Source organism: Eptatretus burgeri, chromosome 11 (genome assembly GCF_056783735.1).
Source record: "Eptatretus burgeri isolate ZD-2024b chromosome 11, Ebu_testis_v1, whole genome shotgun sequence".
NCBI lineage: Eukaryota > Metazoa > Chordata > Myxini > Myxiniformes > Myxinidae > Eptatretus > Eptatretus burgeri.
This window is the reverse complement of record NC_140971.1, coordinates 62,454,820-62,472,478: the sequence shown is the minus strand read 5'-3', so window position 1 is coordinate 62,472,478 and position 17,659 is coordinate 62,454,820. Positions and strand designations below refer to the sequence as shown.

Here is a 17,659-nt window from a genome sequence, read left to right as displayed (position 1 = left end):
ATCCAACACAGGTGGAGGCCATTCAGCCCATCATGCTTGAGCGAGCACCACACCAACCCATCAACACAAGATCCAAGGAAGAAAATGCAAAAAATGTTTTTAATAAATGAAATAGTTATTTTTTGTTTATTTATTTTTTTGGAGGTTTTTTTTTGTAGTTTGTTTTTTTCTTTCCATTTCTTCCCCTCAGGGGAGGGGGCATGGGCTTGAATAAAAACATACAACATCAACCCCCCCATCCCAACAAGACCCCCAGCAACAGCACTCTGTACACATGCACACAATCACCCATCAATGCTCAAACTACCTAAAAGTCTTATCAACCTCCCCATACCCCTCTATCTCCATAACTTCCAGATACCTATCTAATTCTAATTTAAACTCATCTCCTGTTTCTACTGCCACTACCTTTCCAGGGAGGCCATTCTATGCATTAACTACTCTTTGAGTGAAAGTCCCCTGCCTTACTACTGTCTTAACTCTCCTCTTCTTTACTCTCAGGTTATGGCCCCTGGTCCTATCACTGTCTACTCTGTTGAATATTCATCTGCACGTATTTTATCTGGACCTTTCATTATCTTAAAGATCTCCATCATATCTCCTCGTAACCGCCTCCTTTATCGTGTATAAAGCCCTGTCTCCTTCAGCCGCTCCTCATAGCTGAGTTAAAAACATACATCAACCACACAACATCCTTATCTCACTGCTCAACCTCCCTGACATCTTTCTGTTTCTCGTTTTACACCTCAATCTAGTAGGCCTGGAATCGATCTAGTAGCGCTGCACTGAACCTTCTCGATGGCATCTACAGTGGGGAGAACAAGTATTTGAAAAAGAGAACAATGCCGATTTTGCAGGTTTTCCCACTTACAAAGCACGTAGAGGTCTGTAATTTTTATCATAGGTACACTTCAACTGTGAAAGACGGAATCTAAACCAAAAATCCTGAAAATCACATTGTATGATTTTTAAATAATTAATTTGCATTTTATTGCATGAAATAAGTATTTGATCACCGACCAACCAGTAAGAATTCCGGCTCTCACAGACCTGTTAGTTTTGTCTTTAAGAAGCCCTCCCATTCTCCACTCATTACCTGTATTAACTGCACCTGTTTGAACTCATTATCTGCATAAAAGACAGCTGTCCACACTCAATCAATCAGACTCCAACCTCTCCACAATGGGCAAGACCAGAGAGCTGTCTAAGGACATCAGGGACAAAATTGTAGACTTGCACAAGGCTGGGATGGGCTCCAGGACAATAGGCAAGCAGCTTGGTGAGAAGGCCACAACTGTTGGCACAATTATTAGAAAATGGAAGAAGTTCAAGATAACAGTCAATCTCGCTTGGTCTGGGGCTCCATGCAAGATCTCACCTCGTGGAGCCTCAATGATCATGAGAAAGGTGAGGGATCAGCCCAGAACTACACGGCAGGACCTGGACAATGAGCTGAAGAGAGCTGGGACCACAGTATCAAAGAAAACCATAAGTAACACACTACGCCGTCATGGATTAAAATCCTGCAGCGCACGCAAGGATATTTTTCTTGCCTTCCCCCATTGCGCCGTCACCACTGCCCTCCCCCATTGCGCCGTCGCCACTGCCCTCCCCCATTGCGCCGTCGCCACTGCCCTCCCCCGTTGCGCCGTTGCCACTGCCCTCCCCCATTGCGCCATCGCCACTGCCCTCCCCCGTTGCGCCGTCGCCACTGCCCTCCCCCGTTGCGCCGTCGCCACTGCCCTCCCCCGTTGCGCCGTCGCCACTGCCCTCCCCCGTTGCACCGTCGCCACTGCCCTCCCCCGTTGCACCGTCGCCACTGCCCTCCCCCGTTGCGCCGTCGCCACTGCCCTCCCCCGTTGCGCCGTCGCCACTGCCCTCCCCCGTTGCGCCGTCGCCACTGCCCTCCCCCGTTGCGCCGTCACCACTGCCCGCCCCCGTTGCGCCGTCGCCACTGCCCGCCCCCGTTGCACCGTCGCCACTTCCAATATCCTCAGCAACCTCACTTCACAACCATAACCAACTATTATCTACAAATTTCTCACATTCTGCTACTTGCAGCAAATTATCGATGTGTTCCTTCAACCCGGTAATAACAATCCTCAAGTGGACGATTTCCTCACACTTTCTACAACAATAAGAACCCTCTGCTTCCCCCATTGTTGACGTGGCCCACATTGAGGAACTGTTACATTTTATGTATTCCTTCTTCCTTTCTCCTTCACTCTCTATTTATAACCTTCTTCACCCCCATACTCCCAAGGCCCCAACTGACTTTACACTAAACTTATTACGAGGCCTCGCCCTGCTTCTTTCAATAAACTAACTCAACTACCCGCTAAAACTGTGATGAACACGAAAAAAAAAGTAGAATTCCACAGCCCCTGACAAATCTCGATAACAAAATATGCAAAACGCTTTAGTACTGGAAACTTAGCTTTCGAGGGACTGGAAGGAGAGCTTGCCACCCAGTCGTCCTCGTGCGCAGATCCCTGAACCGGAAGTCCGGAAGTGACGTCAACAACTTCATGATCAAAGTGGGATTGGCAAGGAAGAGGGCAGAGAAGGAAGAAGACGAATCAGTACGGGAAGTCATCTGGTTACTTGGGGTATGAGGTGAGAAGGGAAAAGTTTTTTTGTTGCATTTTTAACATTTTAAGACATAAAACAGAGGGTATATTTGGGAGGGATTGATGGAGGGAAAAGTGTGGGTGGAGGGAAAAGTGGTGAAAGGAAAAACTGATGGTAATGAGGAGAACATACAAATAAACACGATCGTTCACATTGACGGGAAGACGGGTAAGCCTCAAGGAAACCAGACTTGACACGACCGACGAAAATTCACAAAATAGCACAAGTTTCGAAACAAAACTGAACTCGGGACACACACACACAGTGAACGTGGAGGCAACAAAATAAACTGACAAAATGAGACAAACAATGACCGGAAACTTATCTTTGAGAAAGTCGGCAGAGACCCTTGGAGAGAACCAACGGTCACTCAAAAACCAGAACTGGAACTTCTTGCAAATGTTCGAGGTCTTTGGAGAAATATTGGAGTGCTTACTCAAAGAGCCAAGTGAAGTACAGCCAACGTTATTGTTACCACTGAGTCACTGTTAAATTCTACTTTGACTGATTATTGTGTCACAGTGGATATTAGGAGCCACCTTTTAGATGAGACCGCAGTGCTGGTTGGGGTGAAATTACTATTGGGTTTCACAATATGCTCCAGGTTCAGCATCATCAAAACCTGGAACCGCCTGGCCTGGAAGTCATCTGGTGCACTGTGAAGACACATGCGGGGTGCCCACTGATTGATGCTGTGTTTCGCCCTGGCTCCTTGTTGGGAACTGACTGTTGTCTCATTGTTTACTTGTCTGATAACCTGGATTTTGTCACCCAAACCACTGGTTAAGATCATGTGATGATTTTTGGTGATTTCAATGTCCATCATCAGGAGTGGTGAGGTGAGGAGATGGTCAGATAAGTCCACAACTGAACTGACAGTGTTGGAATTGCATGCTACAACCTTTGTTTGATGCATGGCTTGGACCAACTAGTAAGAGTTCACTCGTGGTGATAATCTATTGGATTTGGTCATTGTTGACTCTGCTGCTTATTACACCACAAGTGTGAAGGCCAACATTGTGTTATCTGACCATAGCCCAATGGAAATTATCTTCAAAAAGCCACCAGTCTTAGATAAACCATACTAATGGCAATTATGGGATTATAAAAAAAGCAAGCTGGGAACTTCTCAGGCAGCATCTGCAGAGTAGGGCAGCATCCCAAAATACTGAAAATCCTGATGTAGCTTGCAACAACTTTGAGACGATCATCAAGTGAAGTAGGAGAAATTCATTCCTCGTGGAGATATCACTGTTCTCCTGACAGATATTTCGTGGTTTACTGAGGCTTGCCGAATGGCTGACAAAGATGTCTGTCTGACACATAACAATTGGAATTAGAGCCCCTGTGCTGTTTCCCATGATGCTGTGATAGGGGCAAGGCAGAACTATCAGAAAGTGGAGAAGAAACCTAAAAGACAACATTCCAGAGGACAATATATCATCTGACTGCTGGAGTAACCACACCCCGTGATTGGTGGTGAGCCTTGAAGAGGATACAAGGGAAAGGACGACATTCTAGTATGCCAACCTTGCAGGATGGTCAGACCTTCGCCACCTCTCAGAAGAAATATCTTCTGTGATCTTCTGTGATCATTTTGCATTAAAGCATACAATTGATTATGCTGAAAATGACCTTCCTAATCTCACAGCTCACACTGACACTCATCTGAACACTGTGAAGTTCTGGCCTTGTGACATTAGATAGATCTTGCAGAAGCTAGACATAAATAAGGCATCTGGACCTGATGGAATTGGAAATAGAGTCTTTTAAGAGTGTGCATCAGTCTTTGCCACACCTCTTGCCAAACTGTTCCATTTATGCTTTAGCTGTGGCCACTTCCCTTCCTCCTTGAAGATTGCCAATGTAGTGCCAGTGCATAAGAAGAACTCGTGCTCTGTCCCATATAATTACAGGCCCATCAGTGTTCTAAGCTGCATTAGCAAGGTTATGGAGAGAGTTGTCAACACTGCACTGAGGAAACTTTTCAATGGAGATGACCTCATCAGTGACAATCAGTTTGGCTTCAGTCCTGTTCATTCGCCCCCAGACTTACTCACATACCTGAGTCGTGAGTGGATGTCTTGTCTCAGCGGACGTCAAGGGATATAATTGCGGCACTTGACATCAAAACTGCATTTTCTAGAGAATGGCACAAGGGATTGATGGCCAAGCTGGATGCTAATGGAGTCGGAGGGCAGCTGTTTCATTGGTTATCGAACTACTTGATGGGCAAACGTATCCATTAGTGGTCAATGGCCAAACATCATATTTATTTCCAATAAATGCATCTGCACCTCAAGGATCAATTTTTGGGCCCACCTTGTTTTTAATCAACATTGAAGATCTGTGTGACAACATGCATAATCCTACCTGCTGCTATGCTGATGACAGTACCATCTACTGCCTGTTGGATGAAGAGAATGCCATAATTTCTCTGAGGGAGAATTTACAGAAGATCTAAGAATGGGGGCAGAAATGGAATGTCCTATTCGCTACTGAGAAATGCAAGATCATGTCTCTCAGTAGACGATTACCTTGTGAGCAGCCTCTGGAGCTCTTTATGGGTGGCAAACTCCTGCAGCGAATACATGAGCTAGACATACTTGGAGTGAGGTTCTCCCGGAACTTGGACTTCCAGTCTCATATGAACTCCATCATCATTAGAGCTGAACAAAGAGTGAGTGTCCTTTGTGGTGTTACAGTTGTAGAAATTCGCATTACACCATAAAGGGTCCTCATGTGAGATATATTGGTAAGTTCATGTGTAGTTAGCCCAAACCCGTTGTATAGAGGGAATATATGTGATCCATTCGGGCTGCGATTCTTCAGTTAGTCGTTTTTCTTTTGCTGTCGTTAATTTGGTGCAAAAACAACAACGAACATCGCCACAACCAACATCTCAACGATCACACCATTCACTACATGACGCCAATAATCACACAATTCACACCACGACGCCACCTTCCACAACTACGCTACCACATCTTCGCCACTTTCCATTCAACGATCACCGTGCGGTCGCGATCTCCGCGGGACGGATGGGAGGGGCGGAGTGGCAGCGGCGGCCGGGGTGTGAAGGGGCATCTCCCGCCCGAATCTTCCTTCCGTCGTCGTACGGCGCGTGGGGAAGAAAACCAACAACGCCTGTGGGATTTTCCCTTCTGCTGTTCACGCGCTTTGGCATGGGGGAGGTGTGATTTGAGCCGGAGGTCAAAGGTGAAAAAGGTGGGGGCCAAATTTTGGGGGAATAATTCCCTGGCCCCGAGCCAAAACTGACTTTCTTCGTCCCCCGCACAGCGCGGGGAGGGGGGAACGAGAGGGAACGCCCCTTTTTGGGAAGCTTCCAGAAGGGAGTTGGAGCCAGAAACGGGGCGGGGCAGAGCCCCGCGCTGCAAAAGGGGCGGACGAGGAGGGTTCGTGTTGGTTTTCTGGTTCGGGCGGCTTCTTGTCGGGTTCTTGTTCCAGTCAGGTCTTGTTCCTATGGGTTCGTCTTGTCGTCGTTTGGCCTTGCTTCTTTGATCCTCACGCGAGCCCTGGGACCACGTGAGCGAGCGCGGAAAAAAGCGCCGAACAAGCCCCGTCCATTTCCCCAAAACCCCGTCCGTACTGTCGAGCGGACCACACAAGCGACGCGCGACACGAGCTCGTGGACCATGCCGGAGGGGCTTGGAGTTGCGGTCGCAAAGGAAGGACTCGACACGCTCAGGGAAGTTGCCACTTCCATTTCTTTTGGGTTCTGTGTAAACGTGTGTGTGTGGCGCCAATCTGGTGAAGTGGAATTGTTTAAGTGTTCCTGTGCTTGTGTAAATTATATTCGGTGGTAGCTCTGCATTGTGTCCTTGCTTTTTTAAATTTGCTTTGATTGAATACGTGTATAAAAACTGTTGCTGACTGTGCTGGTCCCATTGTTCCCCGTTTTGCTTCGTCTTTTCCTTTAATTGAATCTCCATCTTGCATCACGTAAGGGATTCGTAGTGGGTTTCAACATCCTGGTAATTAATCGGAACCGTCAAGGCCGAGGATAACTCTGCTCGGTTATCCCTGTAATACGGAACGAACCGCTTAAGCGGTTCGTGTCTGGAGTCGGCCTGTGGAGTGGTCCCATCCCTCGGCAGATTACCCGTGCGAGTACCATAGGTATATCGACTTTCAGCGATTTACCCTATCTCGTGCGGGTGGACTGCGGACTGGGTGGTGGTGGGGTTAAACCCCCACCTGTGACTGGTTTCTGGCGGTAGTCCCAGGAGGGTCACGACTGAATTGTCCGTTTCGGTGGGCGAAGCGGCCACCATTCGAGTCAAGCGGCCGATCGCACGCCGGGCGGGCCAGAATTCGCAACACTGGTATCAGCGAGCAGGAAACAAACTCTCCCGTCTCCAAGCTAAATTCACGGGGATCGGACCATGGGTGTACGAGGCGACCCCCCCCCCCCGTTCCCCCCAAATTACGAGCAAAGCTAAATTTAATCCCTTCGGAGAAATAAGATGGAGTTTCAAGGCGAACGGGTGCCGGGTGGTTTCGGAATGTGTAGTAATTTAGAATCCATGGCCCGGGACGGTTCTTGTAATTATAATCCATGGGGGAGCTCAACCCGATATTCTGAGCACGAACTTTACCGGCAAACTGAGTCGCATCATGGCGGCGCGATCGCACCTCAGCGCAGCACGGAGCGAGCGACTATTTATGGTGCTGCGAATGGCGCGACACGAGGCGAGCGCTCCCAAAAACCGTTTCAAACCACGTGGGCATGGCAGGTGTGGCAGGAGGCCGGAGCATGCATTGACGGGTTTCGGAGACAAGTGTCGAAGTCCTTGCAGCGGTGGAGGAATGGGGACAACTGTATAGGGGAATTGCATTCGTTTTCCTTTGAATTGGACGAGGCACGGCGGCGCGTAGACAGGGTTCATGAGGATTACGTGCGTACAGAGTCGCAACAAATGGCCGATGAGCAGGAACGAAAGCGAGAGGTAGAAGAAGGCATTCGGAAAAGGAAAAGCTTGGAGGAGGAGGAGGAAAAAGAGGAGAGGAACATCTGGAGCAGAGGGAAGAAGAATGGTTGGAAAAGTCAAGACAGTTCGAAGAACTAAAGGAAAAAATGGGGAAAATAGAGTTGAGTATCCATAAGTTGGAACAAGGGACGAGCGAGCTCAGCGAGAGAATGGAGAAGGAGCGAATTGGTAACTCCCGGGACAGAAAGCACATGGAAGAAGAATGGAAAACCAAGCTCGAAAAGAAACAAAAGGAGCACGATTTGGAAGTAAAACAACTAATGGAAAAATATTGGAGGAGGCAAGGGGGTTCAAAGAACTCGAGGGGAGAGTGAGGGAAATACAGTTGGAAGAGAAAAAATGTGAACACGGTTTGGAGAATAAAGCAACTAAAGCGAGAGATAGAAGAAGGCATTCAGGAAAGAGAAAGCCTAGAACGGAAGATAGGAATAGAAAAGGAATGGCAGGAAGTCCTCAAGAGATATGGTGAGGAAATGAACGAATCGTGGAAGGAAGCATGCAAAAGAGGTGAGGAGGTCAGAAGGGAAAAATGGGAGAAAATTTCTGAGTTACGTGAACACCAAAACAAAGAGAAGGAATTACAAAACGAGTTGAGAATGTTGAGGGAAGAGAGAATGACAGCAGAGAACGAAACGTTAAGGAAACACACTGTGCAGATCAAACAGTTGGAAGCCAAAGCAAGGTTGGAGTGTGTGGAGATGAGAGGAATTTGAAAAGAAAGCTTCTGAGTTACAGAAACACGAAGACAAAGAAAGAGAATTACAAAACGCGTTGAGGATGGTGAAAGAGGCAAGAAAGAAAAATGAAACGTAAAGGAACCACACTGTACAGATCGAACAGCTGGAAGCGAAGGCCAGATTAAAGAATGAGATGCAAGAAAGAGTAATGATGGAAGAACGAATGAGACAGGAGAAGGAAGTCAGCCAACTGAAGGAAATAACGAGATTGCAGAATGAGTAACAAGGAAGACAGTGGAATAGGAAATACAAAGAACAAGGAATGAGACAGGAGAAAGAAATCAGTCAGTTGAAAGAAATGGCGAGATTCCAGAATGAGATGCAAGAAAGAGTAATGAAGGAAGAACGATTGAAGCGGGACGGTGAAATCAGGAGATTGAAGGACACAACGAGATTGGAGAGGGAAGAACGAGAGGAACAATGGGATAGAAAACAAAAGGAACATGAAGCCGAGGTTGACTAATTGGAAGAAAAGGCAAGGCTGGAGTGCGAGGAGATAGACAAAGAACAGCGAATTAAACACAAAAAGGGAAATTAACCAAATGAAGAAAACCACGAAACTGGAGAAGGAAGGACAGGAGAGGAAACGAGGAAGAGTAGAGAGAGAACAGCGAATGAAGCACAGGAAGGAAATGAGCCAATTGAAGGAAACTATGAGATTGGAAAATGAGGAGCAAGAGAAACTGTGGGGTAGAAAACAAGAACAATGTGAGTTTGAAATTGAACAACTAAAACGGGGAGCAATATTGGAGTCCACGGCGATTGAAAAACTCCGGAGGGAGAACGAAGAACTCAGGAAGTTCCGAGAGGAGGAACGACTCAAAAGGGGCCAGGAAGTAGAACAACGCAATAAGGTGGGATCTGTGACAGCACCACAAGGAGCAATGTCGGTGGTGCAGGACTTGATCGACACCACTCGTCGGATGAAGGAACAGTTAGGACCAACCCTAATAAAGGAGACGCAAATATAACTGGAGAAGAGGGAAGCAACAGAGACAAAGAAGGAAGTAGAAGTATTGCCAGAGACACGGGAGATAGACTGAGTCGAGAATAAATTAAATGGAACGAAGGAGGAAACGGAGACGAGGATCCAGGAAGAAACTAATAGACACGAAGAGGCAATAGAAATAGAATGTATAGAGACGCGGGGGATAGAAAAAAATAGAGGAGAGACTGCATGATAAAGACGGGGTTTAAGGAACGGAACATACACACAGAGTTAGCGAGGCTTAATGGGGGCGAGCTGGCAGAATGTGTGGGGACCCGGTGCAAGCAGCTGGATAGCCTCCTTCGGGAACGGAGGGAGACGCTATGCTCCCTTGAAGCTGATCGCGACCAGGTGGGTTCGGTCGTGTCAAGCGAGTTCGAGGGGGCGAGTGCTGCGGCCGGGTGCAGGAGGAGCTTTGGGGGTATCGAGGCCCCAGGAACCCCTTGTCATGGCACTAATCCCCAGTGTGATTGTCCCGGTGTGTGCGGTGCAAGGTGTGAGTGCGACCCCGCGTGTGAATGGTGTGGTGGCAAGTGTGCCGAAGTGCGTGCTTCCCAGCACGTCGTGTGTGGATGAGGCACCATGTGTGAGTGGAGCCACGTGTGCGAGGAAGGGGGCATGCATGAGTGAACGGCCGAGTGCAAGGGAGAGCGGTATGTAAGGGAGATGACTGTCTGCATGCGGGAGCACGCAGCCGCATCTCCAAGAGTGAGTGTAATGGTGAGGTGTGTGAGTCTCGTGACACACGGGAGTTTGAGCGCGTGGAGGGAATGGAGATGACGACGGCGGCAGAGGGACAAAGGCCGAGTAGCGGCCGTAGCTGTAATGGGGACCGCGCCGGGTTTACACTGCGACGAGCGCGAGGTTCGTGCCGTGCTACGCACGAGGCCGCCACGTGCGGCCTGCGGGAGTGAAACCTGGTCCGGAAACGCCAGTGGTGGATGTTGCCGATCCCGCGGACGGACAAAAGCGCGGACGGACAAAAGCTCGGCTAGGACAACGGATTTGGACCGGATGGGTTCTCCACGCGAGCTTGTGTTAAGCTCCAACGGGCAGAGCACATGTGTTCGCGTGGGGAACCCCTCGAAACGCGAGGCTAGTTTTTTTGTGCGCAGGGTGACGTCATGGCTGCACGCATGGTTGGAACCTGGCAGGAGGGTGAATCCCTGCCAGATAGTGCCGTCCAAGAGGGACGAGGGACGCGAACAGCTGCCATGATGTCACGCCAAAGGTGCGCGGCTGTGAATTGCCGCACTGGTGCGCAGGTTGCGAGTTGCCGCGCTGGTGCTGCGCGAGAAAAAAAAAATAAGCAAGCCTCGCTTTCGGGTGAACAGGATTCCCTGGGCAAGGGGTGGAAGACCCCCTTGCCCAGGGCACAGGTTGGCACTAGCTCGGGGGAAGGGTTAGCTTAGCTAGACCGGCTTCATGGGGCAGGGGTAAGTCCTCATGAGGCCTGTGGAATGGATTAGTTTGGGGGATTTTAGTTGAGATTTAAGATGGGAAAATGATTTTATAGTTTGGGGATTTTGAGGACTGACAGACTGTGAGTGTGTAGTGGGGACGAAGCTTAGCTACGTAGTGTTAAAAGGAACGTGCTGTAGTGTAAGGGACGACGTGGGAGCACGAGGTAGTTAGGGGAAAGTAGTGAGCAGGATGGCAGGATTCAGCGATGTGAGTTGAGAAGTGTGGAATGGGACGTGTACTTGATGAGTGAGTGAGGCCAGCGAGCCTGTGTGTATGGAGCGAATGGGGAATGCATAGTGCGATGAGTGATTGGGGGGAGGAGTGATTCCCGCCCAAGGGACCCCGGGGTCAGGATAAAGTGAGTTCGTGGGTGAGTTAAATTGACAAAATGGAGGTCGTTTTGTTGTTGGTGGAAAAGTAGGCTCGACACCCGTTTGGAGGGGTGCAGAAGCCCTATTGACGGGCTGGGAGCGTGGCTACGAACGGTGAGTATCGCTGAGTGGGTACCCCTGGCACCGGGCTAGTCGGCCGTGGTAGGCCAAGCGCCCATGGGGGGCCGGGATAGCGTAGAGGGAACGGGTGCGCCCGCATGTTGCGGCGGCCCGGGGCGCCATTAGCCGCATGGGCAGTGCATTGGGCACAGGCACCTCGGGAAGGGGCCTGGGGCGCCAGCCTGCCACGTGAGCGTTTCAGGGGAGTCGCCAGGGAGGGCACTCCCCGGTGTTTAGGGAGCTGGTAGGCTCGGAGGCAGTGTAGTGCCCGGGGGTGCCATTGTTAGAGAATCGGCAGAGGGTAGTGCCTGCGAAGGGAGCCACGCATCCCAGCCACGAAACCGTGCAAGGGCACGAGGGAAAATTAGAGGGCATGGCCCGAAATTGCGGACACCAACACAGGCGACAGGAATCTGGGTTTTTAGAACCAATAGTTCTAGCGAGAGGCGCTTGTTGAAAGCCCCGGGGTAGTTCAAAAGTTAAATGGATAGGGTAGATAGGAAGTGTACCCCTCCGCACCATCCATCCCTTCGCTCTCGTTGTAGGCCGCTGGACCCACTTTGGGTAAAGATCGCTGAACTCCGAGGAGGCCATCCTGAGGCTTGATTTGGGCCTCGACACAGGACGCTAGCTCTCCCTTATTCCCCTCCGGGAAGGGAACGTAGGGGTTGGGAGTAGGCTCGGAGACAATAGATTAGCCGAACAATGACAGTAAAGGGGGTTAGGGGACGATTTCTAGTGGGGAAGTGAAAATAAAAATAAAAACAAAAAATAAGTTGGGGCTAAATTGATCCTTGACAAATTAAGGGGGTGGGTATGAACGGAGACAGGCAAAGGCGATAGGTTCGGAGGGAGACAGTAGGTAGGTCTGAGCCCGCCTTCTGAGTGGCCAACACCACCGCACTCCCTCCACTGACCTCTATTTCAAGGCAAAGGCTGGCCAACTTCCTCGGCTGGCTGTTTACTGCAAGGCCTGTGCCGGTCGACCGTCTGCCGGCTGTTTTACTGCAAGGCCTGTGCTGCCGGATCGTCTGTCGGCTGTGTTTGCTGCAAGGCCTGTGCCGGCCAGTTCATCTGCCGGCTGTGTTTGCTACAGCGCCCTTGTCATGCCTTGCCTGCCTGCCTTTACCTTTGCCATGCCATGCCCACTGCCCTCGTCATATTTTGCCCCTGTTCTGTGCTGCATTTGCCCCGCCCCCTGTTCATTTCCATGCGCACCAGGATCGTCGCGCAGTTTGCGAGGACTGCCCTGTTGGCAGCTACAACACGGGCCTGCAGTGGCGGCCCGTGCACCGTGTTTGCATCCATCCATTCATCCATTCAACCATCCACCCATCCATCTGTTGTGTTCATTGCGTGTGCCACTTGAGCTGGCACGGAGACTGCGTTGCGCAGCTCAAGCGCCGTTGCGTTCATTGCGTGTGCCACTTGAGCTGGCACGGAGACTGCGTTTGTGCAGCCCATGCACTGTTGTGGTTCACTGCGTTCATTTCAAAAGGGGAGGCCTTGGACTGCGTGTGTGCAGCCGGCCACATTCTCCGTCACCTGCATTGCCTGAGCCAGAGACTGCATGCAAGCAGCCTGGCTCTCTGCTAACTGCTTTTCTCTTTGCAGAGTCCATTGATCCTGGGCCATGGTTAGTGTAAGATTTGTAAGGTTAAGGTGTTAAGTTGTGTATTGTATATGAGTGCGCCCCCGGCATGTGTGTCTTAGCGCCGGTCGTCCGTATGAGTGGGTTTGTTTAGTGAGTTACTCAGCCCGTAGGTTATTTATTTTGGGGACACGAATAACATGAATGTCGCACTCAGGGATCCGAAGGTAAAACTTACTAGGGAGAACCACACAAGATGGCACACGAAAATTTGACGACTCGGCACGAGTCTGTAAAAAAGGAATGGGGTAGTGTTACGGTTGTGGAAATTCGCATTACACAATAAAGGGTCCTCAGGTGAGATATATTGGTAAGTTCATATGTAGTTAGTCCAAACCCGTTGTATAGAGGGAATATATGTGATCCATTCGGGCTGTGATTCTTCAGTTAGTCGTTTTTCTTTTGATGTCGTTAATTTGGTGCAAGAACAACAACGAACATCGCCACAACCAACATCTCAACGATCACGTCATTCACTACACGACACCAACAAACACGCAATTCACACCACGACGCCACTATCCACAACTACGCTACCACATCTTCGCCACTTTCCATTCAACGAGCACCGTGTGGTCACGATCTCCACGGGATGGATGGGAGGGGCGGAGTGGCAGCGGCGGCCGGGGTGCGAAGGGGCATCTCCCGCCCGAATCTTCCTTCCCTCGTCGTACAGCACGTGAGGAAGAAAACCAACAATGCCTGTGGGATTTTCCCTTCTGCTGTTCCCGCGCTTTGGCATGGGGGAGGTGCGATTTGAGCCGGAGGTCAAAGGTGAAAAAAGGTGGGGACCTGATTTTGGGGGAATAATTCCCTGGCCCCGAGCCAAAACTGACTTTCTTCGTCCCCCGCACGGCGCGGGGAGGGGGGAACGAGAGGGCACGCCCCTTTTTGGGAAGCTTCCAGAAGGGAGGGGGACCCAGAAACGGGGCTGGGCGAAGGGCGGAGCCCCGCGCTGCAAAAGGGGCGGACGAGGAGGGTTCGTGTTGGTCTTCTGGTTCGGGCAGCTTCTTGTCGGGTTCTTGTTCCAGTCAGGTCTTGTTCCTATGGGTTCGTCTTGTCGTCGTTTGGCCTTGCTTCTTTGATCCTCGTGTGAGCCCTGGGACACCGTGAGCGAGCGCGGAAAATAGCGCCGAACAAACCCCATCTGTTTCCCCAAAACCCCATCCATACTGTCGAGCGGACCACACAAGCGATGCGCCGCATGAGCTCTCGGACCACGCCGGAGGGGCTTGGAGTTGCGGTCACAAAGGAAGGACTCGACACGCTCAGGGAAGTCGCGACTTCCATTTCTTTTGGGTTCTGTGTAAACGTGTGTGTGTGTGTGTGTGTGTGTGTGTGTGTGTGTGTGTGTGTGTGTGTGTGTGTGTGTGTGTGTGTGTGTGTGTGTGTGTGTGTGTGTGTGTGTGTGTGTGGCGCCAGTCTGGTGAAGTAGAATTGTTTAAGTGTTCCTGTGCTCGTGTAAATTATATTCGGTTGTAGCTCTGCATTGTGTCCTTGCTTTTGTTTCTTTGCTTTGATTGAATACATGTATTAAAACTGTTGCTGACTGTAAATACGTGCTTCCGTGTGTCGCGTATTAAATGTGCTCGTCCCATTGTTCCCCGTTTTGCTTCATCTTTTCCTTTAATTGAATCTCCATTTTGCATCACGTAAGGGATTCGTAGTGGGTTTCAACATCCCGGTAATTAATCGGAACCGTCAACGCCGACGATAACTCCGGTCGGTTATCCCTGTAATACGGAATGAACCGCTTAAGCGGTTCGTGTCCAGAGTTGGCCTGCGGAGTGGTCCCATCCCTCGGCAGATTACCCGTGCGAGTACCATAGGTATATCGACTTTCAGCGATTTACCCTATCTCGCGCGGGTGGACTGCGGACTGGGTGGTGGTGGGGTTAAACCCCCACCTGTGACTGGTTTCTGGCGGTAGTTCCAGGAGGGTCACGACTGAATTGTCCGTTTCGGTGGGTGAAGCGGCCGCCATTCGAGTCAAGCGGCCGATCGCACGCCGGGCGGGCCAGAATTCGCAACAGTGGTATTGCTCCATATTTGAATCCACCTGGTTGAGCCCAAGTGTACAACGCCCATATCTGGAGCACAATTGAGGATGTTCCTCTCGCATGGATGTCTGCAAGTACTATGCACCTTAAGAACCTGGATGATGTGCAATGTCATGCTGTATGCATCATCAAGGCCCCTCAACAGGAATTGAATAGTGACCTCCTGCCATACAGGATAATTGTAGAAGTTCTGGTGGGTATGTGTGTGAAGTCAATGTGCAATTGACGTTCAAACAGGACGTAATTAATCGACATGTCGTCACGCGGCTTCATGGATGGACTGAACTTGTTTTTCGTTTTTATACGTATATCTATATTTATTTGAAATTGTGTCAGAAGATAAATGTAAACAAGTAACCCTTTGTTGTCAAAGGAAATTTGGACATTGTAATAGCCTCTGCCCCCACCACAAGGTGGTGATACACTGTACACATTTATATGGAGAATATACCATCCTGCACCTCCACACCCCTGCAGGAGGCCGCAGCCACATAGCCTATGTTACCCCTACACAAAGTTGTATTTGTACCCCGAGTTTGGAGTTTGTAATTTGAAGTTTGGCGTGCACCCGTGCTGAAGGAACAAATAAATTTTCCACAGAGATAATTGTGTGTGTGTGTGTGTGTGTGTGTGTGTGTGTGTGTGTGTGTGTGTGTGTGTGTGTGTGTGTGTGTGAGTGAGAGAGATCTCCCTGTATGTGCAACACCCGGGTGACAGCTTACAGCTGGGTTGAGAATCAAACCCACGCCAGACAGTTCAAAGGCGAAGGCACATACCTCAAAGCTATCCTGCCAGCCCTGGAAATGTTTCTAAAAGAGGTTTTTTAATTTTTCAAAACCTTTCACGATTGTATCAGTCATGATGAAAGCTCTGCACGTTTAAGGAATGTTCAGCTAACTGTTTGCTAATCAGTACTTTCATTGTCCAGCCTAAAGTATACAGATCAGATTTGGATCACAGGGACTGTTTTTTTTAAATTATTATTGTTATTCTCCAATGATGAGCGTTTCCTGAAATGAACATCCAACTGCAATTGTAAGCAATGCGATTTTTATTTTGATATCGGGAACAATCAAACTCTTCAAAGAGAATGTGAATACAACAGGAGTAAAGGGTGCAATAGTGGGGGCTTCCAGAATAGTCTAAACTGGAGGTACGCTTGCTCACATTTGAGCTGTCTTGTTCGAACCTCGACCCAGCTATAAACTACAATTCTGCCATTTCGTAGGCAGGTCGAGGCATCAATACGAGCACTGTCCAATAGAAGGACATCAATCCTGAGGACAAGTCTACCGACACTGGTCGTTGGTGAATGTTCAAATGTTTCAAGAAGAGTTGGGACATAATCACCCGAAACAAATTACAAATTCCGCCCAAATCGCTTTCTGGCCTGGTCGACTTTGTCGTGAAAGAATTTGGCCAGAAACCCACAAGTTGATGGGACTAATTGAGGTTATGATATTCCGTAGTAGTGGTGGTAGCGGTCGTATTTTCCTCCTGTTTTGATCGAAACTTCATTTTTTCAGGATACAGCTATTTAAAGTATGTTTATTTTTGTTTTACAAAAACATGAGTTGTTTTATTAATTTGTTTTCTGAAATACAAACAAGGTTCATCTTCCAATTATCTGATTGTGTGTTCTCATTCCTGTAGAACTGGATCATGCAAAAACTAGTTCCAGATTCGGTGACAGCAGGAGTGGCTGCATCTTGGAGCACACACCTTCAAATAGTACCTTGATCTGACTGCTCTGTCTGTAATCATATGTAAGGTGTGTGTGTGCGTGTGTGCGTGCGTGCGTGCGTGCGTGCGTGCGTGCGTGCGTGCGCGCGCATCGCAGGAGTCGGCATTTGGGTCGATAACTTGGTCCAGATTTTCTGTATTCTCGGTATGATGTTCACATTTTGTTGCAGAAAATGTTCTCGTACGTTGCATTATTCATTCTTTTTTTTTCACGACGTTCACTGTTGACTCTGGTTCATGCAACTTTGCGGTTTGCAACACGTGCTTCACAGCGTGTGGCCTGGTGAGGAATTGCCTCCCGAAAATCTTGAGGGTTATGAAAATGCACCTGTTTGCAATTACGTGTAACCAATGGACTTGCATACCAGCGTGTCAAGCAACGAACTGATGTGGACAAAGATTGATCTTCCTGACACCATCTTGTCGGCGAGCAAACGGCACACCTTTGGCGATTGCAAGATTGCATCCAATGATCTATGCGTTTCGTACTCTGTGGGGGAGAGGGTTGGGGGGTGTACCAATGTCTCCCGAGCTTTTTCCTGCCATTTTTTGAAGCCAAATGTTGTGCTCATTGGCAGTGACGAGATGGCAAGAGCTCCTGGGGCAGGAGGTGCAAACGGTGCCGATGTCAAAGAGTCATCGCGTGTCGGTGCACATGCGGTGCAAGTTCACGGTGTTGTCCAATTAGCAAATGGTTTCCCATGAGAAAGGCTCGATAGTGATCACCAGCGAAGATGGTGCTTGTGGAAAGCTTCCAGATGAGAAGGAACCAGACAAAGGAGAACGGAGTCTTTTAATCTTACTCGGATTGTTGGTGGACCGGCTTCAGCGTGGGCACTGCACGAGGGATTCTTGAAACCAATTCAGAGGCACCAAAACTTT

General features: G+C 49.4%; 1 protein-coding gene across 1 annotated transcript in view; it reads left to right on the top strand.

Annotated features, from left to right (window-relative positions):
- Positions 1-17,659, top strand: part of LOC147017216 (uncharacterized) — a 212,843-nt gene that overhangs the window by 50,259 nt on the left and 144,925 nt on the right. Inside the window, exon 2 of the mRNA XM_085846666.1 lies at positions 16,688-16,805. The gene's annotated coding sequence lies outside the window, so the exon portion shown is untranslated. The remainder of the gene's footprint in view (positions 1-16,687; positions 16,806-17,659) is intronic.